At 40.0% G+C, this 12,112-nt stretch overlaps 1 long non-coding RNA gene across 1 annotated transcript; it reads right to left on the bottom strand.

Moving 5' to 3' along the window:
* Positions 1-603: 603 nt before the first annotated feature.
* On the bottom strand, positions 604-12,090 carry LOC117084826. Its single transcript, XR_004437691.1, has 3 exons — positions 12,033-12,090; positions 8,034-8,121; positions 604-1,228 (listed from the first exon to the last, which is right to left on the bottom strand). It is a non-coding gene; the product is annotated as an uncharacterized LOC117084826 (long non-coding RNA).
* Between the last annotated feature and the right edge of the window lie 22 nt (positions 12,091-12,112).

Raw genomic sequence — 12,112 nt, 5'->3', positions numbered from 1 at the left:
GAAAACATGATAATATCATTGAGTAATCAGATATAATTTCAAAGTTTGAGGCTGGAATGACTGAGAGAGTGATTTGTCATTAACAGAAAAAAAAAAAGTCCAGAGAAAGAACATTTCTTTCAGGAGGGAAGATGCTGAGATTGTGGATGTGTCAATTTCAAGGTGCTGGCAGGGCATCAAGGTGGAGATTTCTAGCAGTCAGTTGGAAATGCCACTGTACATGACAGATCGCTGATCTTGGTTACAGGAATGAAAGCTCAAGAGCTTTTCTGTAAAGTTTAAGCTGTGGTTTGACAGGAATCATACTGTTTCTAAGAGTGAAAACACTCAGAAGCATTCAGCTGTGGAGGACAGACCATCAGGGAGGAAGATAAAGAGAGGGACACTGAGAAGAAGGAGGAGTGGTATTTAGAGTATGCTTTCCTGGCCAGTTAAGGAACAGGAGTACAAGTCAAATTTTTGTGGTAGGTCCTCTACTAAAGTGTTCCTGAAAATATGGCTTTTTACTAGATAAAATCTCTCCCCTCTGTTTTCTCTTCCCTCCCTTGCTCCTTTTTTTTTTTTTTTTTTTTTTTCTTTTTTCTAGCCTGGGAGTGCCAGCATGGGAGCACACAGTGTGAAGGACAAGGGCCTGCCTGTAGGTTTTTCACTCCAGTGCATTAGGAAGGTGGACAGTAAGGAATAGGCTAGCAGAAAGTCTTCAGGCTCTGGCTGCCTTTTTTGATTTGTGCATTAATGCTGCAGTCGACAGCCTGCCTGAGAGAGAGGCTGAAGGGACGTGTGTTCTGTATATCTGGAATTTATTCCGTTGGCTTTGTAAGATGTGACACTGCATAATGGCCACAAAGAAGTAATTTTGATCCTGTGACTATCTTGGCAACAGTTCCAGAAAGACATATGGACATAATCTTCTGGACATTTGTAGAAGAGCCTTCCCTTGGGGACTATCTTTGCAGGCTTGCTCTCACTTCCAGTCTTACAGCTCTTACCTTGGCTTTATCCTGTTTTTACTTAGGAGATAAAAGGCTAAAGTGTAAGGACAAAAAGTATATTAATGTAAGAGTAAGTCATCATCATGACACATATCAATTTCTTACCTCAGGCAGTGTACAAAAGCAGAGCTCTGGATATTAATCCAGTCAGGATTAGAGACAAAAGGGTCTGGATAGCTCTAGATACACACTGGGAAAATACGAATTTTCTCCATGCTGGGATCCAGCATCTTCATCTATAAATTGACAGAGAGGTGATATTTTTAAAAACAAAATCTTCCCAGGGACAATGATTTGCCTAAATATTATTCTGCAACAAGTGCTCTGCATCTATGACCCTAAATTTTAGGTATATTTTGAGAAATTATTCATTTCTCATTGGAATATATTTCTTTTTGTTTCGTTTTGCTTTTTGAGACAAGGTCTTGCTCTGTCGCTTATGCTGGAGTGCAGTGGCACATTCTCAACTCACCACAACTTCTGCCTCATGGGCTCAAGTGATTCTCCCACCTCAACCTCTGGAGTAGCTGAGACCACAGGCCACCACGTCCAGCTAATTTTTTAGCTTTTTGTAGAGGTGGGGTTTCGCTAATGTTGCCCAGGCTAGTCTCAAACTCCTGAGCTCAAGTGATCCACCAGCTTCAGGCTCCCAAAGCGTTGGGATTACAAGCGTGAGCCACCACACCTGGCTAGAATAGATTTCCATCTGTACACATCTTTATTATAAAATACTTGACATAACACAATATCCAGCTAATTTCCTCCCAAGTTTCTGTGTATAACTTGGGAAGTAATCACTTGTTAAATTTGAATTTCATGTAAGACCTTCGATTTACCTTGATCCTTCTTTCTTTCCTTGAAGAGTCTAATAGGGTAATAGAAAAAACTCAGAAAATGCCAAAGCCCAGGTGCTAGTCTATGAACACTGACTGTGTCCTGCCCCTAAAGTTGCCCTGTAAAGCTAGCTCCCTGAAGAATGCCAGTCAAGAGGTCTGCCAGGAGCCAATCTTTACTCATTTACCAGAGTTTTGTAAATCCTCTTTGAGAAAATTATTGGGAGTTGTACTATTGGGAAAAGGAGAAGGAGACTGAAACTGTGAAGATGGAGGTTTCCTGGGGTATGAGATCCTTAGACCTTAAGCGGTTTTCCCCTAAGGAAGCACTCAGAATCATCTTGCAGTAGGAATGCTAACAAATTGCCTTGACTGACGGTTAGCTTTAAAAGGATAGGTTATTTTTGTTCTGTGGTTTCATTTTGTTTTTATCTTAGTGGCCACTACACTATCAAGATCTAAGCAACTGACTGTTCCATGAACCTTACCCAAGAAAAATGAAAGATCAAGAACTCTTTTGCATTTTTACACATGTATGGCTATAGATTAGGTTCATTTTGCAGAATCTGGTCATAGGCTCAGAGAACTACAAAAATGGAAAATGCTCAAGAGGTTTTCTGTTCCAGCTTCCAGGACCTCAAAGCTCGTGGACAGTAAGTTGCAGGTCAACAGAAAGACTAGCAAACTATTAGTACCTTAGATGATATTTGGACCATTGCCAGCACATGTCTGAGATACAATGAAACGATGTGTGTTCAGCCCATCAATGGCATTCATCACAAGGCTGAAAGCAAGCCAGCTGATAGGTCCCCAGTTTTATCCAACTGGGACTTTTTTTTCTTAGTTCTGGTACAAACAAACCAACCAGAAAGGTCTCTGGTTTTACCTGCGTTAGATATTCTCTTCCCCTAGCACTCGATAAACCATGGCTGGTGTGGGAGGTGGGAAGGTCAGCACAGCTGGGCATGAAACCTGTGTGGTTGCACAGCGACCTGACTTAGAAGGGTCTTATGTTTGGCATAATGCTTCTGCCATCTAGAAATTCTGAATAATTTTTGAACACATTATCTTGCATTTTAATTTTACATTGAATTTCACAAATAATGTAGCCAGCCCCGGCATGGAGTACTAGCTCAGTTTGGCAGTCCTTAACATAGCCATGTGGATGGGTTTCAGTGGGGACGGGAAAATAGTTCCCAGGAGCGGTGGGTAGATGATGGCCAGCACAGCTGGTATAGCCCTGAGAACTGAAAGGACACTGAATCATGGACAATAATATGGTTCTTGCCCTCCAAAAATCTCAGTCTGGTAGGATAAATTTTATTTTCAAAAAGTTGTTTCTCCAATCCCCACATATCCAATGAATATATATATATATGTGTGTGTATATATATATATATGTGTATATATATATATATATCGAGTGTGAATGGGAATATCCACCTACCATAGAAAAGTAATAAATAGGAAAAAAATATATAGGGAGAATGTCCACCTTTGCTCTCAACATGACAAAGACTAGTTTTATCAAGCGCAAGCCAGTCTATGATTACAGATGGTATTAAGAGTCTCTTGTACAACAAGAGGGACAGCATTCTAGCAGCAGGACTTAATATTACAAACTGTTACAAATATTCTTTCTACCAAGGTCCATAAAGAATAGGACAACGTAGGCACCGGAGGGGTGCCTGTAGCCTTGCAAGGACTCAATGAATAGAGTACAAAAAAGAAAAGAAAGTTAAATGACAAAGAAATGGAAGCAATGCAAGGGAAGGAGGGAGAGAAGTTGACCAGTTAAGTTTTTCAAGGTACAGGCAGGTTATCCAGGAAGATATGAAATAAAAGGTAAGCCATATTTAGAGCAATAAATTTTATGAAATGTTAATTGGGTTTACTCTCAGAACTCCCCTTTTTATTATTATGTTTAATACCAAACACTAAAAAATTAATCAGGAAATTCCATCTGGCCAACAATTTCAGTTTATGAAATTTCTTTTGCTTCACATTAAAAGCACTCCTCTGAGTGAACTGAGTATTCCAAGACAGGCCCTAACATCCCCAAACAAAGACTCTAGAGTATCATTTTCTTTTATATTGTAACATCGTTGAGTCACTTGCAATCTACAAATAAACTCGCATTTTACAGAAATCCCTCTACATAAAAGTAGCAGCATGCTGGAATTCAATGCACGAGACTATTTTTAAAAGTGTTTTTATTTTTTTTATTTTTTTATTTTTTTATTTTTTATTTTTTTTTTTGAGACGGAGTCTCGCTCTGTCGCCCGGGCTGGAGTGCAGTGGCCGGATCTCAGCTCACTGCAAGCTCCACCTCCCGGGTTTACGCCATTCTCCTGCCTCAGCCTCCCGAGTAGCTGGGACTACAGGCGCCCGCCACCTCGCCCGGCTCGTTTTTTTGTATTTTTTAGTAGAGACGGGGTTTCACTCTTAGCCAGGATGGTCTCGATCTCCTGACCTCGTGATCCGCCCGTCTCGGCCTCCCAAAGTGCTGGGATTACAGGCTTGAACCACCGCGCCCGGCCTGTTTTGATTTTTTAAAAATTAATTATAGGCCCTGGATAACACAAGAGTTATAACTTGGCTTACCACAAGTTTTATGTTTCTTAACAACACTTTAAAACAATCCTTCTACATTTGTGCTTTAAGTGTGAATTTAGTACAAGTGCAACCTTTAATGTTAATTGAAGATTTTCTTGATTATGGCTGCCTTGTTCTATGATAAGGAAAATGGAATCAGTAATATTCTGAAATCAGTAATTAATGTTGTTTATCTTTACAAAAAAAAGTTGCTCCTATTTTTAGATGTCTTGGGTTTCCCTAGGTGTAACTCAAGAAGTTATCTGACACCAAAATGAATCTTTGAAACAAAAGCTCTCCTTTAAAAGCATATAAAAGAGAAAAGTGAGGAAATCTGGGGCCAGTGTTTTCTTCCCAGAAGGCATGTGCAACTGTAAATCTATGAAACAGGACCATCATGAATAATAAAAACTTTGGGCCTAGATATATTCGTTCAACTGAATTTGTTAGTTGATTTAGATCAAGAAAAGAGTTCATGACATAGATCCGATTTATGTGAAATCACATGCTTGAGAAGCATTATGGTCTTTACCTTGTACAAAAAGGCATAGATAGCATAATATAGAAGTAGTATTTGAAAATTTTAGGCCTCAGAAACTAAATGATAATGTCTCTTTCAAGAGTGTGTGGTTTAAAAGTACAGGAAGAGAGGAAGTGATTCGAGGAAGAAATTTATTTCTGTCTCTATCTTAATTGACAAAGATTAAATGTCTAGGTCCTATAGGTTTTTGCTCTAGTAAAAAAGTCTTTGGTTGATTTTCTCCTAAGAATTCCTTTGGAGAGAAATGGACATTAGCTACAGTAACCAGAGACAGAACAAGACCTCAGATACATGACTCTTGTAACAGGAACTAATTGATTTTCTGTAATTTGGCCTGTCTGGCCACATTGTATTTCATACAGAGTGAAAATTACCATTTCTGTGCTTGCCATTTCTTGACAATTGAAAATGAGTTACAGTATTTTCTGAAAGAAGAAAGAGTAAACACAACATTTGATTAAATGGCGGCATAGAATTCCAACCCAAAACACATACTCAATGTTATTTTTCGAGTTCATGGACAACTTCTATTAACTTACACAGTGAGAACCACAGTTCATCTGATCCACTGCACAATAAAACCAATCCAAAAGGATATTATCACTTTGAAATAAGTGATACCTTATATCTCTGTTGGCTAAAGAGAACACAAGGGCATAAGGATAAGCCTAGTAGAAGTTTCTAGAAAGAGTTAATAAACAATGTAGGCCAGTTGCAAAATATTCTTGATCTTCCTTGGAGAAGTAACCAGCATTGCTATAAGAGGAATGGTTATATAGCAGCTAATTTCCTCTAGTTATAGATTCCAAGAAAAGGGCCTCAGGTACCTAAAATGATGGCTGGTCTAGGGTAGGGGTCCCCAAGCCCTGGACTATCGACCAATACTTGTTCGTGGCCTGTTAGGAACTGGGTCACACAGCAGGAGGTGAGCGGCAGGCGAGTAAGAGAAGCTTCATCTGTATTTACAGCCACTCCCCATCACTCACATTTCCACCTGAGCTGTGCCTCCGGTCAGACCAGCAGCGGCATTACATTCTCATAGGAGCACAAACCCTACTGTGAACTGCACGCGCAAGGGATCTAGGTTGCATGCTCCTTATGAGAATCTAATGCCTAATGATCTGTCACCATCTCCCATCACCCCTAGATGGGATTGTCTAGCTATAGAAAAACAAGCTCAGGGCTTCCACTGATTCTACATTATGGTGAGTTGTATAATTATTTCATTACATATTACAATGTAATAATAATAATAGAAATAAAGTAGACAATAAATGTAATGCACTTGAATCATCCCAAAACCATTACTCCACCGCCCCCCCGAGTCCTTAGAAAAATTGTCTTCCACGAAACTGGTCCCTGGTGCCAAAAAGGTTGGGGACCACTGGCCTAAAGAACTAAGCAAGGCAAATGTTTTCTTTCCTAAACTCAAGATTTTTCATTTTGACATTTGCTGAAGACACTAAATTCTAAGAGACTGTGAAATGTCAAACTGCCCTCATAAATGATGAGAACATTTCATGAGATTCTGTATTTCAATGCAATAAGTAGAAGATAATGCATTTATTTAATAAATTCATGTAAAATGTTAAAATTCATCGTTCTCTGAAGTACTACAAAATGTTTCCCAAAGACATCATACCAGCATGCTACAGCAGGCGAAAGAAAGATAACAGCTATAGGGAATGAACACAAACAGAATATTGGGCTAGAAAACCTCCTCTTTGCTAGAGAGGCATTTTACATATTCTTACTTTCTTTTGTCTTTTGAAAAACACAATACCCAGTCCCGTTCTTAACACCATTTGTCTTCATTCTTACCATATGTGAGGGGACGAAAATGCCTTTTAGTAGCCAAGCTGATGTAAGTGTGGAATTCACACCAACTGAAATCACTGCTAGGCCAAGTCATCAAAATCGTACTGTTAAATTCGAATCTAGACTCAGACTCCAAAGAGACATGAATAATGTGTGTGCTGGTCTTTCCCTAATTAGTATTCATGAATCCTTGGGAATTCTCTCTCTGTCTCTCTCTCTCTCTGCCCATTTATCTCAGTGGTTGTTTCATCTGATTGTTGCTTGATTTTATTTTATTTTTTTGTTGTTTTTTTTTTTTTTTGAGACGGAGTCTCGCTCTGTCACCCAGGCTGGAGTGCAGTGGCCGGATCTCAGCTCACTGCAAGCTCCGTCTCCCGGATTCCTGCCATTCTCCTGCCTCAGCCTCCCGAGTAGCTGGGACTACAGGCGCCCGCCACCTCGCCCGGCTAGTTTTTTGTATTTTTTAGTAGAGACGGGGTTTCACCGTGTTAGCCAGGATGGTCTCGATCTCCTGACCTCGTGATCCGCCCGTCTCGGCCTCCCAAAGTGCTAGGATTACAGGCTTGAGCCACTGCGCCCGGCCTGTTGCTTGATTTTAATTCAATCTGGCACTTCTTGATGGAGCACTAAATTTCTTCTCAACGGCTATACATTAAACTGTGGTGAGCCCTGAAGGCTCTGCCACCAACATGAGTTCAGCCTTTATTGCTTTGTGCAGTCCATCCATTCTTGGTTCAAGGGTGGCCTAGATACAGAAATACCAGTTCAGATACGCACAGGTGATGACACCAATTACCTGGCAGGATGTGTAAGATAAGCTCTTCAGTTCTCTTCTGTACCACGCTGATGGACTCTGATACATCTTCCCTTCAATTGCAAGCAGGAGTTCATTCACTGAAAGGTCTCATCAAAGTCCACGTGTCTTGGTGGTGGAGTTCTTTAACGCCATACATTTCAACATCTTTAGGCTTAAAATCAGGAGAACCATCTGACATACAAAAACATCATCTGTTCTGAAACCTAAAAGTTCCTATTATTGGAGCTCCTGAATTAAGATACTGCTTACAAGTGTGTGTGTGGTGATGTGTGTGTGTGTGTGTAGTGTGTGTACAAGCTCTCTAACTTTGAAGACCAAATATCCAATTCCAAAACACAAAAGAGAGAACTTCTTAGTACGTAGAGGGATATGACCACATGCAAAAACATAGTTTATAGAAACATGGAGTTTAACGTGTTCTACCACCCATTACTTACAATTCAGGAGTATCTTCTTTCAAGTACATCATGAAGCAAAGGATGTATGGGAATGAAGCTTCTTTTTCATACATCATTCTTGTTGGCTCTGAGGGAGTAGACAGATTTCTAGAAATTTCTAGAAAACACCTGGGAAAGTGCAAACCATCCAAACCATTCCCTGAGATTAGATAGAAGAAGGGAGACCATAGAGAACTTCTAGTTTATAGTCCAGGCATAATAGCAACAATGTGCTGGCCTCATCTTCCCCATATGGCCCTTCATCTCTACAAGAACATTGAACAGGGTGTTCTATTTCCTTGCACTGGAAAGGAAAAAGGAGTTATAGATTTCTTTGCTGCGAAACAATCTTTTAGAGAAAGCAATTGTTCCCTCTGCATCAGTATTTTATCAGAATCAAGACTTTAATGGTAAAATAAAAGGAAATGAATCCTGTTTTCCCAATTGCTTGGCACGCATGTATTCCCAGTCTTTCTCTTTTCTCCTAATGACACCTAACTGGATTTTAAAATGTATTTTTTCTATGAAGGAACTTCGTGTTTTCAGAATGCTTTCTCAAAAACAGGAGCTCTTCTAGTTGCAACATAAATGATGCTATTAATTTCTGTTATATGTACATCATCTTATGTGGGTTTTGTTGTTGTTACCGCTGTGGTTTCTTTCTCTTTTTTTAAGATAATATATACTGACCTAGCCATCTTCCATCTCTACCCATGTGGCATAAAGTTTCAAGACAGCAGGCTGAGTTCCATAGCCACAGAACACACAGAAACTCACAGCCAAGACAGGGATCAAGCTCACAACTGTGCTAAGAAATACTAAGATAACCATCTGCTTCCAGCTCTGTTAGACTACAAGGGGCATTTTGTTTATTAGCCTGCTAAATGCTTTTAAAGCATTGCCTTTGTTTCCACAGGACAAAAGTAGTTAATCAAAGACTACATTAGTTAATGCAATTTTAACTGGAAAGCTGTATGCAAATAGATTTCGAGATACAGTGCCAGGATAGTGGAAACTGTCTCTTTTTCATTTTACTTGCAATTTTAATGTTTCTATCAAAACTATGCATTTCTTTTAAAAAACAGAAACTTAAAACCACCTGTATTATCCCCTCACATTGTACCTACCTTACAGAAGAAACTATCTATCCTAGGACGTTGGGTTTTCATATTATTTCCCCCATTGTGAACTAGTGAAAGGGAATGATTACAATTAAGCACAACTTAGATTTGAGATAAAAAATAACCTGTGTTCAGAAATCAATGTGTTTTTATTCATAGTTTTGAGTCAAATACAGAGGTGAGCCAGTTCATTCCAACTCTGACATTCAAAGACCCACTGAAGAGCACTAAACAAAACCAAGCATGTTATTTTAGACACATCTAACTATTGCCATTTGTAAGTAACGACTCGAAATTCTGCTCTGCTTTACATAGCTTTTTAAAAACCTGTTCTAAATCTATTTGTACTGTGTATCAATTTTATGGATAAAATAAGAGCCGAGAGGCTCTCCCTAAGAAAAATGTTGTTTTTGCTAGAAACTCTGCCCAGCTACCTTCTGAGTTCCTTGAAAATGAAAATCTCTGTGTCTCCCAGATGACAGCCACCTTGTTGGTGCAACCAAAATAGCTCTCGCAGCTAGAGAGCTGTCTGTCAGTAATAGTTCTGACAGATATCAGATTTGGCATGCAGCAGGAAGGCTAGAAATGGTCCCACAGAAGGCGGTTTGGTGGGAGTATGACCACCTAAGGAGCAAGGCAGGGGGAGCTCTCAGAAAACAGTGCTCCTGTTTTCACAAGGAAAACTACAGGTATTTCGGGAAACGACAAATAATCTTGAGGGAGAGGAGAGGCAAAGAGATGGTTATTGACAAGTCTCTATTTCCACGATTAGTTCTACAGGATTTTTGAAAGGGCAATGATTAGATAGAGATAAGATGCAGGAAACTGGCCGGTTTCCATTTGTGAAAGGAAGCAAATACACTTACATGCGTAGGATTTTTATCTCCCTCTAGTGGTGGGGTGGGGCCTTTGAGGCGACAGCCTATTACTGCATAATACTGCTTCGTAAACAAAGATGAGCTTCCCTTATAGCGCGTTTTACCCATAAGATTAGAATTGTCATTAAATGTGTTGCTCTCCCTTATGGTGGTTTTCAAAACATTCCCAGTCTTCCATATGATGGAGTGAATTGCCTTCTAAGATGCCGATTACCAGCGATGAGGTAGCAAGTGTCTCCCTCTCTTTTTAGCTGGAGATACAAGGTTCCATTCTCCTCTGTTGTTCTAACAAAACTGAAGCCATTTTGTGCTCAGAGGCAACTCCCCTGACCCCAGTCTGGGCCAGAAAAACCTGAGGAGCTAAATAAGAAAGAGAAAACTAGCTTACCTAGAGTAAAGGTGGAAAACATGGAAACTCAGAGGGAAGACTCTAGTAAAGGATCTAGAGAATCATCTGAACCTTAAAGTGCAACAATTAGAGAGAAATTTTGGAACAAGTCTCCACCACTCCCTTCTAGTCCCTGTCATTTTTGTCATTTTCATCCTTGGTCAAATGACCGATATTTCTGGTGTAGCAATTTAGATTAGTGATAGTGGATGAAAAAGTAGAAAAGATAGAAAAAATAAATGAGGACAATTTTAACAAGAGTAACTAAAGTTTCCTTCTTCCATATGGATATGCAATTTAAGAGTATTAAAGGAAAAGATCAAAGGTTACAGCCATTTAATCAATGGATTATTGATCAATAACTGAAAACCTATCAATGTGAAGTATACAAAATACGCAGCTTTTCCCCTTGCCCTGCTCTATACTCAGAATTAGGCATCACTGATGTCTACTCGATTCCTCCTCTTGAATGTCTCCAAGGCAACCAAACTTATATGTTTTCTTTGCAAACCTGTTCCTTTTCTGGTTTCCTTATCTCGGTGGATAACCTCATCAGCCAGTCATGCAAGCCAGAAATCCAGGAGTTACTTGTTCCTCCTAGCCTTCCACCATCATATCCAATCCATCAGAGTCCTTCAATTTTACTTCCCATATCTATCTCAAATAAATCCATTTCTCTTTGCCTCTGCCACCATCCTAATTCATCATCTTTCCCCTAAACAATTACTGCTCCAAAGGGCATCCACTCCATCCTTTGTCAAATGCATTCTCCACATTGCCCTACTTTATTCAACAAATATTTTTGAGGAACCTACTTTGCACTGTAGTAAGACAGACAAGAAATTTGTGGAAATAGAAGATAAACATCAGGTACTCAAAAGCACTACGAGGACAATCAAAGTAGGATGATGAAATAGAGAGTGGCTAAATGACTACTCTAGACTGTGTTCAAATACAAAAAATCGGTGGCAGTTTTAACAAGGGGTATTAGTTTTGACGCAGGAAATGAAGGAAGTCTGCTGGGACGATGGTATCTGCTCCTAGCATACAAGGAGTGTGTTTCTGATACTGGCTAATAATAAAAAGGAGGTTAAAATGTACATGAACATTCAATCTAGGGTTGTTTCTCTCTAAATACCTCTGCTTAAACATAGCACTTACTACCTATATGGAAGTATCTTATTTTTGTTAACTTCTGTATGTCTCCCTTCTTTAGAATGTAAGCTCCATTAACATGCGGGCCTTAACTGTCTTGATCTCTGCAGTAACTACAGTGCCTAAGAACTGAGCCTGGCATTACGGTAGGCATGCAAATAAGTATTAGTTGCATTAACGCACAAATTGCTAAGCGAAGTAGAAGAGTAGGCATAGAATACAACGGAGTAGGTTTGGGGGCTCAGGAAGTCTTTGCTGAGATGTCAAGGTCATTTACTTCCCCTTGCAAGGTTAACTGGGTTATAAAACCCGGCAACGCTTCTTAGCACCAAGCACCAAGTGCTCACACTCAAACTCATACACACGCTCAGAGCCACAAGCCTCTCCAACTCCCCGCTAGGAGGAGTCACACCTCCCCACCCTTAAACCCTCCCACCCTCTCCTCTATTTCTCTTACCCTCCCCTCTCTGCCGGGTTCCGTCAGGCTTCGAATCACCACGCTCGCCGGGAGTAGTAGTCTTCCGGTCCGAGCCTACA

This window comes from Trachypithecus francoisi, unplaced genomic scaffold (genome assembly GCF_009764315.1).
Source record: "Trachypithecus francoisi isolate TF-2019V2 unplaced genomic scaffold, Tfra_2.0 Lachesis_group1, whole genome shotgun sequence".
NCBI classification, from domain to species: Eukaryota; Metazoa; Chordata; class Mammalia; order Primates; family Cercopithecidae; genus Trachypithecus; species Trachypithecus francoisi.
Note: the sequence above shows the minus strand (reverse complement) of the source record. Positions and strands in the feature narration are given on the sequence as shown.